General features: G+C 43.1%; 1 protein-coding gene across 5 annotated transcripts in view; it reads right to left on the bottom strand.

Annotated features, from left to right (window-relative positions):
- The window catches only part of PRDM14 (PR/SET domain 14), a 183,347-nt gene that overhangs the window by 138,481 nt on the left and 25,622 nt on the right, over positions 1-19,244 (bottom strand). For all 5 annotated transcript variants that reach the window (XR_013367184.1, XR_013367186.1, XR_013367187.1 and 2 more), the window contains exons 6-8: positions 7,088-7,192; positions 3,436-3,497; positions 28-96 (exon numbers count right to left, since the gene is read on the bottom strand). The gene's annotated coding sequence lies outside the window, so the exon portion shown is untranslated. The remainder of the gene's footprint in view (positions 1-27; positions 97-3,435; positions 3,498-7,087; positions 7,193-19,244) is intronic.

Here is a 19,244-nt window from a genome sequence, read left to right as displayed (position 1 = left end):
ACATGTTTACACTCAATAGTCACTTACACTTAGAATTCACATCTGGGCTCTGCTGCTCACTAGCTGTGTAACCTTTTTTAACCTTCTTTTTCTCATCTGTTGATTGAAAAAAAAAAGATATTACCTCATAGGATTATTGCTTAGATTATATAAGGCAATTAGCATACAGTGCTTAGCACCCTGTAGAGAGCATATAGCATATGCTCAGGAAATGCGGGATGCTGTTACCATATGTTATTTATCATTCCTATAGTCATTGCTTTATTTAATTTCCACACTAATCCTAAAAGGCTACTATTATTCCAATTTTATTTTATTTTTAAGAGAGAGCATGTAAATAAGGGAAGGTGAGGGGAGAGGGGAGGGAGAGAATCAGACTCCCCTGCTGAGTGCAGAGCCTGATGTGGGGCTTGATCTCATGACCCTGAGATCATGACCTGAGCTGAAATCAAGAGTCTGATGTTTAACCAACTGAGACACCCAGGCGCCCCTTATCCTATTTTACAGATAAGGAGGGGCACCTGGCTGATTCAGCCAGTAGAGTGGGCGACTTGATGGCAGGGTTGTGAGTTTGAGCCCCACATTGGGTAGTTACCTAAAAATAAAATCTTAAAAAAAATTTTAAAAAAAGAGAAAGTGAAGAAAAAGAAGTTAAATAACTTCTTCCCCACCAGAGAGGATAAGTCTCCCAGATGGCCTACTGAACACCTCTTTTCATGCCACCTGGGTTGAGTGTCTGCCTTTGGCTCCTGCCCCATCCTGAAGTCCTTGGCCACCAAACTCATTGGCTCCTCCCACAATTTCCAGATTCATTTGAATCAACAGGCAACAGAGCTCCTCCAGTGACTGCCCAAGGAATGCAGAAGTTAACTTCCCATGAGCAGCAGATTAAGTCCTTCTCCATTTTACCTTCTGAAATGTTTTCTAAAACATATTGTTGCCGTATAGTCTCCCTAGAAAAATACCTGCGGCTGAGCCTGGGTGCCTTCATAAAGCAGGAAGCTCCATACACACTACATTTTATTCTTCCTTTCTTTTCCTGAGTGGGGTTAGAGCAGAGGGAGAAAGGAGAGAAAATCTCAAGCAGACTCCCTCCTAAGGGCTGAGCCTGAACCAGAGATCATGACCTAAGTCGAAATCAAGAGTCAGACACAACCAACTGAGACACCCAAGTGCCCCTCCTTCCTTCCTTTCTTCCTCCCTTCTTTTTTTCTATTGTTCTTAAGTAATCTCTACACCCAACATGGGGCTCAAACTCACAACCTTGAGATCAAGAGTCACATTTTACCAGGCACCCCACCTTGTATTTTCTTCCCATTCTTTCCTGCCTCATTTTCTCACACTCTTGTTGCCTGGGGTCCCACTTCCCAATAAAGGACCAGCAGGTAAGCTTTGCCTCAGGCTCTATTTTCTAGGGAATCTGGAATAGATATGGGCTTACAGCCTAGACTGATTCTAAAGCCTATGCTTTCTCCATCATTCAACACCTACTTTATGACCACCTGCTGTATGCCAGTGCTGCCCTTCACTACACTATAATGTAAGGTATACAGGAAGTGTGATGGTGGAAACCGGTGACTCTCTTTTTTTCCCCAGGGGTAGAAAGGAGGTGAAGTTCTCTGTACCAGGAGATGAGACTAGATATGGAGTATAGAACCTGAGAGAAGTGAAAGGGTTCAGAATGACCACTGTGGGGAATAGGAGAGAGGCTGACTGCCTTCTAGGTGTGATTGGGACCCTGATGTCCAGCTTCAGGGCTGACCTTTATTTCCAAATGGCTGGTTTATAGTTGTCCAGTCAATGGAAAGAGAGAGACCATATTCACATAACATTTATTATGATATATTGTTATAATTGTTCTATTTTATTATTAGTTATGTTGTTAATTGCTTCCTGGGTCTAAATTATAAATTAAACTTTTTTTTAAATTAAACTTTTATTACCAGTATGTATTTATTGGGAAAAAACATAAAATATATAGGGTTCAGGGTTCCTGGGTGGTTCAGTCAGTTAAGCATCTGACTTCAACTCAGGTCATGATCTCAGGGTCCTGGGGTGGAGCTCTGTGCTTAGCAGGGAGTCTGCTTGTCCCTCTCCCTCTCCCTTGGCTCCTGCTCTCTCTGTCTCTCTCTCAAATAAATAAATAAAATCTTTAAAAATAAAAAAAAAATAAAAAATAAATAAATAAATACAATAGCTTAAAAATATCCAAGCTAGTTATCATACTTGGCAGTATCATAAGACTAATACTCTACTTACAAAGCAATTATGACTGAGGGCTAGGAAGGGGTGGGAAATAGAATAAAAATGTGAGCTTTGCTGTCAATATATATTATGTTTAGGGGCAGCCCGGGTGGCTCAGTGGTTGAGTGTCTGAGGCCACCTTCAGCTCAGGGCCTGATCCTGGGGAACCGGGATCAAATCCCACGTCGGGCTCTCTGCATGGAGTCTGCTTCTCCCTCTGCCTGTGTCTTTGCCTCTCTCTTTGTGTCTCTCATAAATAAATAAATAAAATCTCTCTCTCTCTCTCTCTCTATATATATATATATATATATATATAATATTAAAAATGTCAGGACTGGAGCGCCTGGGTGGCTCAGTGGTTGAGTGTCTGCCTTTGGCTCAAGTGATTCCAGGACTCTGGGATCAAGTCCCACAGTGAGGACTTGATCGGGGAGCCTGCTTCTCCCTCTGCCTATGTCTTTGCCTCTGTTTGTGTCTCTCATGAATAAATAAATAAAATCTAAAAAAAAAAAAAAAAATTAAAAAAATAAAAATAAAATCTTTCAAAAAAATAATTTTTAAAATTTTTTAAAATTTTTATTTATTTATGATAGTCACACACAGAGAGAGAGAGAGGCAGAGACACAGGCAGAGGGAGAAGCAGGCTTCATGCACCGGGAGCCCGATGTGGGATTTGATCCCGGGTCTCCAGGATCGCGCCCTGGGCCAAAGGCAGGCGCCAAACCGCTGCGCCACCCAGGGATCCCTCAAAAAAATAATTTTAAGAATAAAAATGGCAGGGCTAAAGTTGGGTCGTCAGAAGAGCAGGTGACTCTTGATCTCACTCCTGGTGGCTCAGTCAGAAGAACAGGCGACTCTTGATCTCACTCCTAAAAGTGGGTATAGAGACAACTAAAAAAATAAACAAAACTTAAAAAAATATATGAGGACAGCTGTAAATGACAGGGAAAAGCTTTGCATAGAATAATGGAATAACTATTACTAACTTAAGGAGAATCTCATCTAGAAAAATACCCTAAAATTTCAACAAAATTAACTCCTCGTAATATATATATTTTTTAAAAAAAGTTATATTGATCCTGCTTTGGTAATCAATCAGTAACACAAATGGAAGACAGAAAATTCAAATTCTTCTGTTTTAAAACTTCAACTACAAGAACTCATGAGAGTATTAATAGCTTTTCCACTTACAGGATGCTTTTAGCGATGAGGTACTGTCCTCTTTTCTTCTACTACTCTGCATGAAGTACAACCTGAAATTAAAGATTTCACAGTGAGAGCTTCCTAGATACCAACATGGCGTTAGATTGTGTTCCTCTTTATTGCTCTATATGGGCCTTGTCACATATAAACCAAAAATGTGTGACACTATCTGAAAGTGTTATTCTTCCTTCTGAAGAATATGTGGCTTATCCAGTTACTTGATCTTTCACCTAGTTTGGTCTGACACAGAAATTAACTTCATTTTACAGCTCATCACACTCAGCATATGCTCCAACAAATGGATTCCTGTGTCCGGAGACGAGTAAAATCTCTGTCTCCCTTGGGGATTCTGCTATAGTGTTTGTTCTAGGACATTAATGGATGTCCTAACCAGTCCGTGTTTTCTAAAGCAATGACAACTCAAGGTTATATCTTCAAAATGAGGCATGTTCAATATAATGACTGCAAAAAAGTGTACACATGCAGCACACAGACAATCTTGGTAATGTCAATCATGCATATTGCTTCTTTATCCAATACAAAATTTAATGCGGATTCTTATTCTAAGAGGCATTTTAAAAATCAACAAATCAATTTCTAGTAAGAAGCCTTTTGCATGAATTAGAGCAAATGTTCAATCAGTCCTCAATGTTTGCTCAGAGATGTGTACACAACCAGAAATGTATACCAGATGATTGATGAAAAACTGGTCAAGATTACATGTTCTCTCAAAAGTCATGCCTCATGCCCCCCCAAAAAAATTTTTAAAATTATGATCTCCACCAAACTACTTCAAAAGATAGATCAGCAACTCTCTGAAAGTCTTAGACAAAATATTTTCAATGATTTGGAGTTTCTTTTTCAGGAAGATAAATTGCTCAGTATGACTAAAGACTACATTTCAATATAGAGACTGTAATATATTTAAAAACGTTTTAATAATATTGTGTTTATTTATTTGCGAGAGAAAGTATAAGCGAGAGAGAGAGCAAGATAGTACAAGTCCAGGAGCAGGAGAGGGAGAAGCAGGCTCCCTGCTAAGCAGGGAGCTCAACACACGGGGCTTGATCCTATGGTCCCCAGGATCATGACCTGAGCCAAAGGTAGACACTTAACCAACTGAGCCATCCAGACGTCCTGAGGTGATTTTTATTTTTATTTTTATTTTTTTTTTCCTGAGGTGATTTTTAAAAGGGAAAAGAAAATGTCTAAAGCAAAAGGACATTTCCCCAGACAAATGGAAAAGGAAAATAAATTTGGAATTTCAGGGTATGTGCCAAAAATGCTGCAGGACGAATCATAGAAAGTTATTCAAAATCATATCATAGGGGATCCCTGGGTGGCTCAGTGGTTTGACACCTGCCTTCAGCTCAGGGTGTGATCCTGGAGTCCTGCGATCCCACATCGGGCTTTCTGGATGGAGCCTGCTTCTCTGTGTCTCTGCCTCTCTCTCTCTGTGTCTTTCATGAATAATTTTTTTTTTAAAGTCATATCATAAAACCAGAATACCCAAATCTCTCTTGTAGGCGAGTAGATTAGTCAATGCTTTCTTTTTTTTTTTTTTTTTTAATTTTTATTTATTTATGATAGTCACAGAGAGAAAAAGAGAGAGAGGCAGAGGGAGAAGCAGGCTCCATGCACCAGAAGCCCGATGTGGGATTTGATCCCGGGTCTCCAGGATCGCGCCCTGGGCCAAAGGCAGGCGCCAAACCGCTGCGCCACCCAGGGATCCCTAGTCAATGCTTTCTGAATGTGAAAGCTTGGTTACCAGAAATAGATCAATTATCAGCTCTTCTAATAACACAATTAGAATACATACCCACTGAATTGTAAGGAGGTAGATGATTTTACTATTTATAGCTTTAACTAATAGATGTGAATAGAAACTTTTTTACTGTTTACACACTTCCAATCGATTTAATTATTATTGTATAGATTTTACTCAATGTCCACATTGCATAGTATAAAACCAAAATAAATAAATAAATAAAACCATAAAAACCACCTGAGTATGGGTTTTTCATGTATAATCTTTACTTGAGACAACTCAAACCAGTATGGTATTCAAAACTAAAAATGGTAACAGGCACATAAAAATGAGCTTATCAAAATGAGCATGGTTCAGTCCAGTTAAGCTATTCTAGAATTTTTTTTTTTTTTTTTTTTTTGCTATTCTAGAATTATAGGTGCAGGACCTCTAGGTCCTCCTGAAAGACATCAGCCACCAGAGTATTGCTCAGCCTCTGAGACTCCCTTCATTGCTCCTCCCTTGGAGGATGAAGGTTTTTAACGAAATCCAAAAGAGAGCTATCTGAACGGAAAGAAGAAAAAGAACAAAACTATATTGATACAATTTGAAAAATGATCACAAAAATGGTAGAAATCACTATTAGACTGACTGTTTCCCTCTCATTGAGTATAATAAAAGACAAAAGTAAAATAATAAAAGACAAAAAAAAAAAAGGAAAGAAAGGAACCAAAGAAAATTGATCTATGAGGTAGATGCCAATAAAAATAGCAGACAAACTTGAAATCATTGCTGAAAGTCTTAGGACAGGAAAAATATTTTATATTTATAACAATTATGATCCACCAAAAATATATAACAGCCAGAAAACTTTATGTACCTAATTACAGATTGAAAATATATAAAGCAAAACTGTATAGCAGAACAAAAAGCTATTGACAAACCCAGAAGAATGTGGGAGATACTAACCTATATTATTCAAAAATCAACAGATCAAATATCTACAGAAAGGTAGATGGAGGGATTAAATAATACATTAAACACATACAGACTTTCTTACCCAACAACAAATTACACATTCTTTTCAACCACTCATGGAATATTTGCAAATATTAGCCATATACTAGTGAGACCATTCTGATACCAAGGAGTTCTCAAATTAGAAATTATAGAAGCCACATTCATTGACCATAATCTACTAAAATTATAAGTTTTTAAAATAATATTTGGGGATCCTTGGGTGGCGCAGCGGTTTGGTGCCTGCCTTTGGCCCAGGGCGCGATCCTGGAGACCCGGGATCGAATCCCACATCGGGCTCCCGGTGCATGGAGCCTGCTTCTCCCTCTGCCTATGTCTCTGCCTCTCTCTCTCTCTCTCTCTCTCTGTGACTATCATAAATAAATAAAAAATTAAAAAAAAAATAAAATAAAATAATATTTGTTTGTTTGTTTGTTTATTCAGGAGAAACACAGAGAGAGAGAGAGGCAGAAACACAGGCAGAGGGAGAAGCAGGCTCCATGTAGGGAGCCCGACGTGGGACTTGATCCAGAGACCCCAGGATCATGCCCTGGGCCAAAGGCAGATGCTCAACCGCTGAGCCACCCAGGTGTCCCCTAAAATTATAAGTTAACCAAAAGGTATACCTTCTTCTTTCCTTGGAATTTTGACCTGCTGTTCCAAAATATTATTGGTTTAAGAGGGAAATCTCAAACTAGTCAGAAATCAAGAATGTAGCCAAAATAATACTCAGAGGAATTAAAGCCTTAAGCGACTTTATTAGGAAAAAAGTGTGCTGAATATCTTCTGCTGGTCTTTCCACATTCACTCTCCTCCTTCTCCATAGTTTGGACCTGGTGGAAATGACCCTATGGATCCCATGAAAGAGCTCCCTACCTTCTGGAGTCTTCAGCAGGGGTGGATGTCAGAGAAATGCATAAGATCAGGTGTCTACTCCTCCAGACTCCCACTGTGGGGTCACTGTAGCTCTTCCTTCTTAGTCTAGAGAAGATAGAAGTACCCACACTTTATAAGTTGTTCCTTTATTCACCTGTCTTCAATCAACACTGTTTCCTGCTAGAAGTTTACCTGATACAAGACTGAAAACAAATAGTATTTCAATTCAAGAAGCTTGGTAAAAGAAATACACGTATATCTCTAAAAAAGTAGGAACAATAAATAAACAAACAAACAAACAAACAAACAAATAAATAAATAAGTAAGTAAGTAAGTAAGTAGGAATGGTAACAGATAAAGATAAAAGTAGGGGCACCTGGATGGCTCAGTCTGTTAAGCCTTTGACTTTTGATTTTTTTTTTTTTAAAGATTATATTTATTTATTCATGAGAGAGAGAGAGAGAGAGAGGTAGAGACACAGGCAGAGGGAGAAGCAGGCTCCATGCAGGGAGCCCGACATGGGACACAATCCCGGGACTCCAGGATCAAACCCTGGGCCTAAGGCAGGCGCTAAACTGCTGAGCCACCCAGGGGTCCCTGACTTTTGATTTTGGCTCAGGTCATGTCGTCAGGGTGGTAGGATCCAGCCCCCAGCCAGGCTTTCCTGGGGCATGGAGCCTGCTTCTCTCTCTGCCCCTCCCCTTACATGCTCCTGTGTGCTTGCGCGCATTCTCTATATGAGAAAGAAAGAAAGAAAAGAAGAAAGAAAGAAAGAAAGAAAGAAAGAAAGAAAGAAAGAAAGAAAGAAAGAAAGAAAGAAAGAAAGAAAAAGCAAGCCAGCCTGGGTGGCTCAGCAGTTAAGCGGCTGTCTTTGGCTCAGGGCATGATCCCAGAGTTCCAGAAGGGAGTCCCACATCAGGTTCCCTGCTGGGATCCTGCTCCTCCCTCTGCCTATGTCTCTGCCTCTCTCTCTCTCTCTCTCTCTCACTCTGTCTCTCATGAATAAATAAATAAAATCTTGGGCAGCCCTGGGGGCACAGCGGTTTAGCGCCGCCTGCAGCCCAGGGCATGATCCTGGAAACCCTGGATCGAGTCCCACATCAGGCTCCCTGCATGGAGCCTGCTTCTCCCTCTGCCTGTGTCTCTGCCTCTCTCTCTCTCTCTGTCTCTATGAATAAATAAATAAAATCTTTAAAATAAATAAATAAATAAATAAAATCTTAAAAATTCTTAAAACAAAAGATAAAAACAAAAATCATTTATATAGGAAGCTTAAAAGCTACTAGAGTTGATCAACAAAACAAATGATCAATAAAAGAGGTAACTTTAGGGGTGCCTGGGTGGCTCAGTTGGTTGAACCTCTGCCTTCACCTCAGGTCATGATCCCAAGATTCTGGGATCAAGCCCTGCTTCTGGCTCTCTGCTTAGCGGGGATTCTACTTCTCCCTCTCCTCCCCACATGTTTCTCCCTCTCTCAAATAAAATCTTTTTTAAAAAAGAGAGAAAACTTTAAGCGTGGTATAAAAAAAAGAGGACAAGAGAATGAGAATGAGGGAGAAACATGAATAACATTAAGAACAGTAAATAGACTTAATCCAGACACCAAGGAGCTTTTTAAATTATAAGAGAATGGTTTACACAACTTTATACCAACACATTTAAGAAGGAAATAGGCCTTTTTTAATGCTTATTCAAAACAAAATAATACCCGAACGCAATTATAAAAGTTACGTAGAAAAAAAAAAAGTTAAGTAGAGTTCATAGTATTATGTAAATCCCCCAGTTCTGACAATGTTCTGTGGTTACATAGGATGTTATTGACGGGGGAAATGGGATAAAAGCACATAGGAACTCTCTGTAGTATTTTTTTTTTTTTTTTAATTTATGATAGTCACAGAGAGAGAGAGAGAGAGAGAGGCAGAGACACAGGCAGAGGGAGAAGCAGGCTCCATGCACTGGGAGCCCGATGTGGGATTCGATCCCGGGTCTCCAGGATCGCGCCCTAGGCCGAAGGCAGGCGCCAAACCGCTGCGCCACCCAGGGATCTCTCTCTGTAGTATTTTTGTAACTTCTTGTTAGGCTTAAAATATTTCAAAATAAAAACTTTTGAGACTCACACAGTTTTACAAAGTTTACAGCAAGCCCTCACTTTAGCCCTCTAGGTTGTGATACCGACTTTCCCGAAGAAAACTATGAACAAGAGCTATCACCAAATTTCTGTATAATGTGTATATATGACCATTTCTTTTCATTCCCTCTGTCTACTCTCATAATATATTCAGATTAATCAATATTATTCCTTGTTACTATGTATGTAAATATTATTCCCAGCTGAACAAAACTGTGTAATGGCTACAGTGTACCTTTCCTTCTTTGTATCTTTTTTCTTCCTTTCTTCTCCTTCCCCTTCTCCTTCTTCTTCTTTTTTGTATCATTTTTTTTTATCCCAAAGTTCATAACTGTCTGCCTTTTTGGTTTGTTACTTGCTTGGGTTTCTATGGGATTTTCTCACTCTGTTCCCCATCCCTTTTGAGATGTTCCTTCAGGTGGCCTCCATCGTTCTCTGGTTTGGACTGCTTCTCAGTTTACCCTGGGATATGGCCATCATCCTGTGACTTCTCCTGCCATTATTCTAGGATACAACACATCCAAGTTGTGCCTTCTCTTTCCTGGATCCTAGGACTTCTTTTTGTTGTTGTTGCGGCCTTTCCTTTAGTAGAACACCCTGCAGAGCTTTCTAGGAAAGGGTGCTTATGAGGTAAAGGGGAACCTGTACTTTCTATTTTGATTTGGGGTCTTCTGAATTGAACTTTTATTTTTTTTCTCTCCCATTTGCCATTTTTTGTCTCTTTGTTCCACTTTCTAGGTAATTTCCTCGACTTCTTCTGCTTTCTCAACTCTTCTATTTTCTGGCTAACCTATTTTTAATTCCTAAGAGGTTTTTGCCCTATGGGTTCCTGGTTAGAGCCCCCTGTTTTTCTTCCATGAATGCAAGGTCATCTAGCACATCTCTTTCACTAGAGACCTGAGATTTTTAAAAATAACTTTTCTCTCTCCACGGGATCCCTGGGTGGCACAGCGGTTTAGCGCCTGCCTTTGGCCCAGGACGCGATCCTGGAGATCCGGGATCAAATCCCACGTCGGGCTTCCAGTGCATGGAGCCTGCTTCTCCCTCTGCCTGTGTCTCTGCCTCTCTCTCTCTCTCTCTGTGACTATCATAAATAAATAAAAATTAAAAAAAAAAACTTTTCTCTTGCTCCTGTACATTGTCTCTGTGTCTTCCCAGTTTTTTTTTTTTTTTTTTGCTTGTTTTGATCTCTATCTGGCACATTAAAGGCTTTTTCAGTGTTAGTGATCTTTTTTTTTTTTAAGATTTATTTATTCATTTATGAGAGAGAGAGAGAGAGAGAGAGGCAGAGACACAGGCAGAGGGAGAAGCAGGCTCCATGCCAGGAGCCCGACGTGGGACTCGATCCCAGAACTCCAGGATCGCGCCCTGGGCCAAAGGCAGGCACTAAACTGCTGAGCCACCCAGGGATCCCCAATGTTAGTGATCTTTGTTTAGGATGTAGATGCTCATTTTGGCATAAAGTGGGGATTCACAGGCTGGAATAAGGTCGGAGGATCTAACTGGTCTTTGTAAAATCTTCAACCAATTCTTTTAATTTTAACCCCACCCACACTCCCACTGGCAGAAGAACTGGAGGTCTTATTTTCTGAGTCTTCCTGGGATCTATGGAGGGCTCATCTTGGTTCTCGTCAAGGTCCAGCAAAGTCACTTGAGAGTCAGCTCTTTCAGGGGGGCTGTCAGCTAACACTTGACCATCTGCTTTCCAGATTCCAAAATTTTGTTGGACTATCTCATCTTGGGGCACCTGGGTGGCTCAGTGGTTGAGTGTCTGCCTTTGGCTCAGGTCGTGATCCTGGGGTCCTGGGATTGAGTCCCACATCAGGCTCCTTGGGGGGAGCCTGCTTCTTCCTCTGCCTATGTCTCTGCCTCTCTCTCTGTGTCTCTCATGAATAAATAAATAAAATCTTTCTTTAAAAAAAGATATATCTCATCTTCTGTGATTTCTTTTCCCGTTTTCCTTCCTTTTTTTTTTTTTTTCTTTTAGTATCATTTTGGTAGAGTTTTATGAAGGAATAGATACAAGCACTTGGGTTCAAACTGCCATGTTTCCTCTGGACTTTTCAAACTAAGCAAACAAAAGAAAGTTGGCACTTTTTCCCTAATTTACATTTTTGTGCAAGCTTATAGTAGTTACCAATCTTATTGTCTTTATCACACTTGCTTCCAGAAATAGGACAACAAAGGCAAAATAAACCTTTCAATTTTTCAAACTGCTTGGCTTCTTTTATGATTTCCCACAGCTTGAGTCAATCTTTCTAGAGTGACAGCCTAACAAGACTTCATCCCTCTTCTTAAATGTTGCCCTTCCATTTCTCTAAAATTCTGTTCACAAAGTTTGCCTTCCATAGAGTTTCTCTTCGTTCTGACTTCATGGTGTCCCAATCCTTCTGGTTCATTCTACCTCACGAGGGGTATATTGGGTGCATATTTCATTTTCATGCTTACTTTATATCTGGTATACTTCCAACAACTCACACTCCTTCATTTCCAATGGAATCTAGACTATCAGAAGGAGATCATCCATTTGAATTAATCCATTCAACAGGGGGATTCCTGAGGATTTGTTTTCTAATTTTGTGAAGGAATGTAAATGAGGCTGAGACATACGGAATGTGGATTTTAGCTAGGCGAAAGCTGTGACCCAGGTAGAGAAAATTATATCCACCCCACCCCCACAGTACTCAGAGGACATTCCCATTGACCCTGGTTCCCCTGACAGGGAGCATGAGAGGCAGCCTATTTCATGTACCTGGCTGCTGTTTTACACCGAGCTTTATCACTTGCCTAAAGAGTAGTATACAGATAGATGGGTTATATATTAAAATAGAAATTCAGTATATGAAAATAATCATATGCATCTTCATCTATCTAGGAACCAACAGGGATCCCTGGGTGGTGCAGCGGTTGGGCGCCTGCCTTTGGCCCAGGGCGCGATCCTGGTGACCCGGGATCGAGTCCCACGTCGGGCTCCCGGTGCATGGGGCCTGCTTCTCCCTCTGCCTGTGTTTCTGCCTCTCTCTCTCTGACTATCATAAATAAATAGAAATTTAAATAAATAAAATAAAAAATCAAGGAACCAACATAAGTGTAAGAGGTAGTCTCTTGCACTCAAAAAGTCTACATAGTGAAGGACATAGAGTGTCCGACTTAGGGAGAGTGGGAAATGGAAACCCTTCGCAAAATGTTAGGTGCGTGGTCTGCACCAAGCTTCACCTCTTCACTCTCTAACCAGCTCTCGACACTGAAAGATACGGACGGCGGGAATAGGCTGCCGGCCCTCCGAGGCCTTGCTTCAGCCCTGCCCCACCGAGAAGCTCTCCCTGAGGTCTGGGACGTGTTCCAGCAAAAAAGAAAAAGATCACCAAGAGAAACCAGTCGCCCCATTTCGGCGCGCAGGTAGACAGCCCCGAGTTAGACCCTTTCCTCTACCGGCCGGTCTCTAGCAGCAGCCTGGGCGGCTCCGGGAAGTCAGCGGAGAGCCGGCCCAGCCTCCAGGCTTAGGGCGGTGAGCCGGGCGGGCGGAGGCTGAGCCCGCCGCGGGTCTCGCGCTCCAGCTCCGGGGCTGGGCGGGGAGGGGAGGGAGGCAGCGAGTCCCGGCCTCAGCTCTCCGCAGGATGCGCACGCTCGGCCGCTGCTCTCGCCCGCCCCCTCTCTAGCCCCGGGCCAGACTTCCCACTCACCCGGGTGCGGGGCCCCGGCAGCCGGGGTGGAGGGGAGGAGGAGGTCCGAAGGTGTTGGGAGGGAGAGGAAGGAGGAGGAAGGGGGAGACTGCGGGGGTCCCACGGCCAGAGGCTCAGAGGAGGGCCACCAGTCATCAAGGCCATTGTCACGACCCCCCCTTGACACGCCCATGCATGGGGGGGATGCGGAGGGGCCGGGCCCTGGAGGTCACCTGGAGGGGAGGCTTCCACCCTCAAGCTGGATCTGGACCCCGTGTGCGCCTGTTCCCTCCAGCCCTTCCACCCCGACTCCCGAAGCTGAGCCTCTGGGCTGGCTCGGTCGTCCCTACCTGGGAAACCACTGGCTGTCCCGGGGAAATCCGGGCCCGGCTTTCTCCGAGAAAGCTCTGAATAATAATTGGGGGGTGAGGGGGGGCTGGGAGAAAGCCAGAGGATAAATCAGGAAAGTAATAACGGTAGCCACCGTGGAGGTCTCAGCCTCTGTCCGGGTCTCCGCCGTGGCGCGGTCGCTGTGCTGTCAGCACACCTGGGCCCTTCTAAATCTTTCCATTCCTTCCCTGTTTGGTGCCATTAGTTTGCGTCTAGAAATCGATTCGAATGAAAAACAATCCGGGATGTAGGCAAATATTTATCCACACAGATGTTTGGCACAGCTCTTTGCAATATTGAAAAATTGGAAGCTACCGAAGTGGCCAACAGGACGCCATCGATTCCAACTCCTGGTACATCCTTTGAGCGGAATTTAATGCGCGCGTTTAAAGTCATTTTATAAAATACTTAACGATACACAGAAGACGTTCACTACATAGTAAGTGGGGCAGTTTATAAAACAATTTCTGTTTATTTTTTTATACAGTTAGTGATTTTTTAAAAAGATTTTGTTTATTTATTCATAAGAGAGAGAGAGAGGCAGAGACCTAGGCAGAGGGAGGAGCAGGCTCCCTGCGGGGATCCCAGGACCCCCGAGTCAGACCCCCGAGTCAGAGCTCAACCACTGAGCCACCCAGGCACCCCAACAATTTCCGTTTAATAAAGAAAACGTACAGACATAATTTGAATGGACAGAAACCAGGAAATAGTTATCTCTAGGTGGCGGGATGCTAAGCATCAATTTTGTCTAAGGGTAAGAGGGGGGAAAAATCTTTTAAAATTCTCTACTCCGCCCCTCTCGGAATCCTCTCTCCCTCTGGCCTCCTCGGGCTGTGGGGCTGCCAATCCGGGAGAAGGGTATTCGCTTGCATACCCTCCACGCCCCCCCCCCGCCCCCCGCCGCGAGCCGGGAACCCGCACTTCGAAGGGGCGCGACAAGCCGGGGCCCAGAGAACCCGCGGAGGTCGGTGCGACCCCGCCTCCTGCTGGGTGGGGGGTGGCGCGCGGCCGGGGTCGTGGGGTCTCCGCCCTTCTCGCAGAGTGTTGATTTCGGGAATTGATCGGAAATTACAAGGCCAATTAAATGCCCTCCGATTTAGAGTTCTGGTTAGGCCTGAGACGCTTCAAACACCCCTCAGTCCCTTGGAGGTCTCCGCCGCGGTGACCTTTGGCGTCCTCTCACCCCGAAATCTGCCGAAGGCAATCGTTGCAGGTGGGAGGGGGCTGCGCCGCGTCTCCCCTGGCAGCCTCCACCCCGCCCCTTAGACTGGCGGGGAAGGAAGGTCTGAGCAACCCAAAACACTCACCAGATCGATACCCACTCGAGACCACAAAGCAAGGCGGGGATGGAATCCCGGGTGGTGGGGGGCGGGGCGGGGACGCAGCCAGGAGAGTGTATCTTGGCCATCTGCTGGCCCCGAGGCATCTGCTTGCGGGTCCCTAGGAGCGGTTGATCCGTGATTGTATTCTTCACAACCTGTCACGTTGCCCACCCCATCCCCCAACATGCTAGACCCCCCATTCTGTGCTTTTCTCTTTCTGCCTCAATTCTCACGTTGGAGGCTGCTAGCTGTTTCTAGAGTTTTCCGATTCAAATGCTTATTAGCTTTGCACCCCAATGGAGCCTTTCCAAATGGGGCCAAAAAGAGGAAGTCCTGACAATAGCCAATGTTAACCGAGATCGAGTCTACCTTGCGTATTTGTTTGTTTACAGAAGGCTTAGTGATAATAATAGAGTTCAACCCCTTCATTTCACAGATAAGGAAACTGAAGCCCGTGGAGTGTCAGGCCAGTCCTGGCTGGCATGATACCTTCATTGCTTAGAGACAGTCTTATTTCAGAGAGGGAGAGAGAGAGAATGAGCAGGGGGAGGGGCAGAGGGAGAGGAAGAAGGAGAAGGAAGCTTGCTAGGAAGGTTTCCTGTCTTAATTTCCTTCTTTTTCTTTTTTCTTTTTTCTTTTTTTCTATTTTTTTTCTCTTTTTTTTTTCTAATTTCCTTCTGCCTAGGTACTAATACCTGGAAAATTGTAGTTTTTATCTGTTTTAAATGAAGAGCTGTGCATACCAATCTCTGTATAGACCTACACCTGCTGATGAGAGTTTGGATTCTCTTTGGTCTAGCATTATATTGTGAGCTTTTCCCAATGTCATGCTGGGTTGTAGAAATAATATCAAACATTCTTTGGAAAACTTCAACAACCACTCAGTACTCCATTGTATCGATGTACTACAAGCTCTGTTGCCAAATGTTTATGTTATCAATTTTCATTACTGAAAACAATGCTGAAAAGAACATGCTTGTTCACAAGCCTCCTACTTCTCACTTTGTAGAATGCATTCCTTGAACTAGAGCTACCAGGTTACAGACGGCAGAATTTTTTGAAGGCTTTGGATGCACAGTGCCTAACTACTTTCTAAAAGGATTGTGCCAATTGTGTGCTGTCCCTGGTAGAACGAGTGCGCCCACCTCCTTTGATTACTGGTGATGTTAGAACTTGTTGCGTGCATGAAAGTAACAAGGTCCAGAAGCAACTAAATGGTGGCCATATGGGATCTTCCAAGGGCATCACAGGGTAGAGTACCTTCTTTTTTTTTTCTTTTGAGAAGAGAGGGGGTGGGGGGAGGGGCAGAGGGAGAGAGAGAGAGAGAAAGAAAGAGAATCTTAAGTAGGCTCCAAGAATAGGGAACGTTCCAGGCTGAAGGAATTAAATAATTAGTAAAGGCCCTGGGGCAGAGAACAGTTTGGCTCATTAACCAAAGGACAGAGTTCCAAGAGGAATGTGTCTCAGAATTAAACTGGAGGCCTTGTGGTTAGGGTGAAAAGTTATTATTATTTTTTAAAATTTATTTATTTATTTCAGAGAGGGAGAGAGAAAGAATGAGCAAAGGGAGGGGCAGAGGGAGAGGAAGAAGAAGGCTCCCTCAGTAGGGAGCCTGAATCAGGGTTTCATCTTTCTCAGGGTCCTGGTGGACACCTACCTGACTGAGCCACCCAGGTGCCCTAGGGTGAAAGGTTTTGAATTATAAATGTGAAGTTAATTAAAGATACTCAAGCAAAGAATTGCTAACAGATTTGTGTTTTGAAAAGATGCCTCTGGCGGGAAGCAAATGATTTGGGGAGGGGCAAGAATAGATGCAATAGTTATGCTGTGTGACAGCCAGGTTCCTAGGATGGTGGGTGGTGGGGCCACTCCAAAGATATCTGGTAGGCAGTCGTGTTTGTAGGAAAGATTTTTTTAAAAATATTTATTTATTTATTATTTATGATAGACATAGAGAGGCAGAGACACAGGAGGAGGAAGAAGCAGGCTCCATGCCAGGAGCCTGACGCGGGACTCGATCCCAGGACTCCAGGATCGCGCCCTGGGCCAAAGGCAGGCGCTAAACTGCTGAGCCACCCAGGCGTCCCTGTAGGAAAGATTTTAAGTTTGTTTTCAGATGTGTTGAAATCGGTTGCTTCCAAGACACACAGAAATCCCAAGTGAGAAGTCAAATCAAAATGTAGGAATTAGGGATCCCTGGGTGGCGCAGCGGTTTGGCGCCTGCCTTTGGCCCAGGGCGCGATCCTGGAGACCCGGGATCGAATCCCACGTCGGGCTCCCGGTGCATGGAGCCTGCTTCTCCCTCTGCCTGTGTCTCTGCGCCTCTCTCTCTCTCTGTGGCTATCATAAATAAATAAAAAATTTAAAAAAAAATTAAAAAAAAAATGTAGGAATTACCAGGGTAGCGATGACTGCTGGAGCCAAAGACGGCATGGCAGGAGACCGTAGTGACAGTGTGCAGTGAGAAGACAAGGCAGGATGCCAGCATTTACAGATGAAGTACAGGAAGGGACCCTGTGAGGGGCTCCAGAGGAAACGGGCGGGCAGAAGATCAGGAGGATTGATGTGTTTCAGATGCAGACCCACACTTCTGACACCACCGACATGGGGTGGAGATTAAAATATCCATGGGGTTTAGGGGGAAGCCCTCACACACTGTGAGGCCGCTGAACAGTTCTCCCTCTGCCCCCAAGTGTTTCAGCAGAACAGGATTTTGAAGTGACTTTGAGGGCCTTTCTTTGTAGTTTCTTTCAGATTTTTACATTTATAATCTCACCAGCAACAACAGAAAAGGGTATTAATTCTAACACTTCTATTTCTCTGTATACACTTTCATTACTCCTATTTCCATTAGGTATTAGCCATTAACAAATAAATATAATTGAACATTTAAAAATGTTTTTAGAACTGTGCTAACAGAAACAGTGAATCAAATTCTGAATCCTAATCTTTAGCAAACACCAATGGACAAGTCCCAATTCTTTTCCTATATCCTTCAATGACTAGTCTCATTTAGGTACTATTTTTTCCTCAACAAAACTGATTCTGAAAACACACACACACACACACAACCTGATTCTGTCCACAACCATTGAGTTCCAGCCATATAAATCACACAACTGCTAAGACGCTTCAGATTAGGTGCTCAGGAATTATGTCACGAGCACAGGACACCGAGGAGGTAGGGAAGAAGACAAAAGAAGGGTGAAGATATTAATGTCAGGGGAGAGCCCACAATTTGGTGGTAAAGATTTTCTTTATTTTTATTTTTTTTAAAGATTTTCTTTAAATCACTAAAGGATATTTGGCTAAGTTATGGCACTATGCTTATTTCCTATGAAATTGGTTGAAAATAAATTTTTGTGAGCTCTGGGTCAAATAAGCATGCACATGTAAAATGTTCTACAGGGGATGAATAGTTTAACATAGAGTATAAAGACCAGTGGATTTGTTTGAAATGAAAAAAATAACCTTAAATTACCCTGCGTGATGGCAATATGCAGCACGCCCTGCATGAGAGCTGATTTCAGCATATTTGTTTTTTAGCAGTTTATCAAGCAATCATTAAGTGAGTTAACTCCACATCCGGGGAATGCTGATGGCAGCATTAGCCATAAATAAATAAGCTAATATGTACCATAACTAAATGAATAGACTTTTCCTTGGTGTTTTATGGCCTGAAAAGAACGCAGCTTTTCATTAAAGGAATCATTTGAAAATGTGGAAACTGATACTGCCACAGTTCAGTGCTCTCTGCCCATTGATAATGGGCTCTGTATTCGTTGTGGGGGTCGGAGACTGATGTCCATTTACTTTAGCAAAGATTGTTATTGAATGAAACCTTTAATGGGAGCGTTTATGATCCCACTCAGCTAAGAGCTCAGGCCTGCCTTAGAATAGTCTTTCCCTCCACCTTGACAGCTCTTAGACAATCAATACAGGTAATATGTCAGCTGGTGGTCAGCAGCCCTGTAAGTAGGAAGGTAGAGCTGAAATGGAAACTGACAGGTAGCCACTTAGAGAGGGGGTATGGGGTAAACACTCTGGAAGTAAAGCTTCTCTTGGGAGTGAGGGAGTGTCCAGCCCTCACATTACAGTCAGTGCTGGGATCTGATAGGAAAAGATTAGGGACAAAGACTAGGTAACAGGGGAAAAAGCCATTCAGAGCTTAGGAAAGGCCTTCCATCTGAGTGGTACGTTTTTCTTTTTGGGGGCCAGGTGTGGTGGTACTTTTAGAACCCCAGAATTCATAAGGTTTGTCCATTTGTAGGATCTGTCATTGGCTTATTTTTTTTCTTTTTTTTTTTTTAAGATTTTATTTTTTAGGGCAGCCCGGGTGGCTCAGCGGTTTAGCACTGCCTTCGGCCCAGGGTGTGATCCTGGAGACCTGGGATCAAGTCCCACGTCGGGCTCCCTGGATGGAGCCTGCTTCTCCCTCTGCCTGTGTCTCTGCCTCTCTCTCCCTCTGTGTCTCTCATGAATAAATAAATAAATAAAATCTTAAAAAATATATATATATATATATATTTTATTTTTTAAGTAATTGCTACATCCAACATAGGGCTTGAACTCACAACTCCAACATCAAGAGTTGCATGTGCCCCATTATTTTAATTTTTAAAAATTATGGTAAAATAGGGGCACCTGGCTGGCTC

This window comes from Canis aureus, chromosome 28 (assembly GCF_053574225.1).
Source record: "Canis aureus isolate CA01 chromosome 28, VMU_Caureus_v.1.0, whole genome shotgun sequence".
In the NCBI taxonomy this organism is placed as follows: domain Eukaryota; kingdom Metazoa; phylum Chordata; class Mammalia; order Carnivora; family Canidae; genus Canis; species Canis aureus.
This window is presented reverse-complemented; position numbering and strand designations above follow the sequence as displayed.